The sequence below is a fragment of the Cebus imitator genome, unplaced genomic scaffold (assembly GCF_001604975.1).
Source record: "Cebus imitator isolate Cc_AM_T3 unplaced genomic scaffold, Cebus_imitator-1.0 Scaffold417, whole genome shotgun sequence".
Lineage (NCBI taxonomy): Eukaryota > Metazoa > Chordata > Mammalia > Primates > Cebidae > Cebus > Cebus imitator.
Genome location: NW_016107732.1, coordinates 1,174,279 through 1,175,930, shown reverse-complemented (window position 1 = coordinate 1,175,930; position 1,652 = coordinate 1,174,279). Strand labels below are relative to the sequence as shown.

Here is a 1,652-nt window from a genome sequence, read left to right as displayed (position 1 = left end):
GAGGCGGAGGTTGCGGTGAGCCGAGATCGCGCCATTGCACTCCAGCCTGGGTAACAAGAGCGAAACTCCGTCTCAAAAAAAAAAAAAAGTAATGGAATCGTGGGGAAGAACAAAGTGGGCTCTGGGACTCACATTGCTTTGGGGGATGCTCAGGCTTCCCAGAATCCCTTGTCCCTCCCCACTTTCGGTATGTAGGGGTGGGGCTGGGGACTGAGAGGGACAAGGCAGGGCATGATTGATTAAAGCTGACAAGCAGACAGAAGGCACTGGCGGGTCATATCTCGGGCCAGGGAGAGGGAGGGCGTGGGCCGGGCCCCTGGTAACACTAGGGGCTCCTTGGCATCCAGTCTTGGCCTCTAGTCCTTTCCCTTCCCTTTCTTGGCCATGGCCTTGGCTTTGGTCTTGGGGGTGCAGGGCTTGGTCACGTGGATGGTCTCCTGGCAGTGGGATTGTAGCCCGCCTTCTTCAGGGTGCCCTGGCGGACTTTGGCGCTGGTGTCCCCATCACACGCACCCCAGTTCTCAAACTTATACTTGCAGTCGGCTCCAAACTCCTCCTTCCAGTTGCAGGGGATCCTGCACCGGATGTGCTGGATCTGGGCCCCGCTGCTGCCCTCGCGGAAACACACGCCGCAATCCTTTCTGCTGGGGGTGCAGGGCCCCCAGGCCCAGTCCTCGGCGCACTCGCTCCCTGGGCCGCCCTTCTGCACCTTGTCTTTCTTTTTGGCCACCGCGGAGGTGAGCGCCAACAGGGCAAGGAGAGAGAGGAGGAGGGAGCCTGGGTGCTGCACCCTGGGGTGGCCATGCGCTCGCTCGCTGGCTGCCTGTGCCGCTCGGTTCCCTCCCGCCCAGGCCTGTCCCCCTCCAGCCTCTGCGGCCCCTTTTCAATTAATTATTATTATTTTTTAAAGTCGGGCTTTCACCATGTTGGTCAGGCTGGTCTTGAACTCCCGACCTCACGTGATCTGCCTGCCTTGGCCTCCAAAGTGCTTGGATTACAGGCGTGAGCCACCACGCCTGGCCTCTTCTAATTAATTATTTTTATGATTATTATTATTTTTTTCCGAGAGAGAGTCTAGCTGTGTCGCCCAGGCTGGAGTCCAGTGATGCGATATTGGCTCACTGCAACCTCCGCCTCCCTGTTCAAGCAATTCTGCTTCAGCCTCCAGAGAAGCTGGGATTACAGGCACACGCCACCACACTGGGTTAATTTTTGTATTAATAGTAGAGATGGGGTTTCACCATGTTGGCCACAGTGGTCTCGAACTCTTGATCTCGTGATCCTCTCGCGTTGGCCCCCCAAAGAGCTAGGGGGATTACAGGCGTGAGCCACGGCGGTGGCCCTTATTTTTATTTGTTAGATAAAAGGTCTTGCTTTGTTGCCCAGGCTGGAGTGCGGTGGCACGATCTCGGCTCACTGCAGCTTCAAACTCCTGAGCTCAAGCGATCCTCCCCACTCAGGCTCCCTAACCCAAAGGCAGCTCTGACCACAGGCCTGGCCAACCACACTCCACTAATATTTTTTATTTTTTGTAGAGACAGAATTTTGCTTTGTTGCTCATGCTCATCTCTAACTCCTGGCCTCAAATGATCCTTCTGATTTGGCCTCCCATACTGTTGGAATTACAGGCGTGAGCTACCACGCCAGTCAGG

The 1,652-nt window shown here is 55.9% G+C and overlaps 1 pseudogene; it reads right to left on the bottom strand.

The window, feature by feature from the left end:
- Positions 1 to 107: 107 nt before the first annotated feature.
- Positions 108 to 1,652, bottom strand: part of LOC108289929 — a 2,233-nt pseudogene continuing 688 nt past the window's right edge.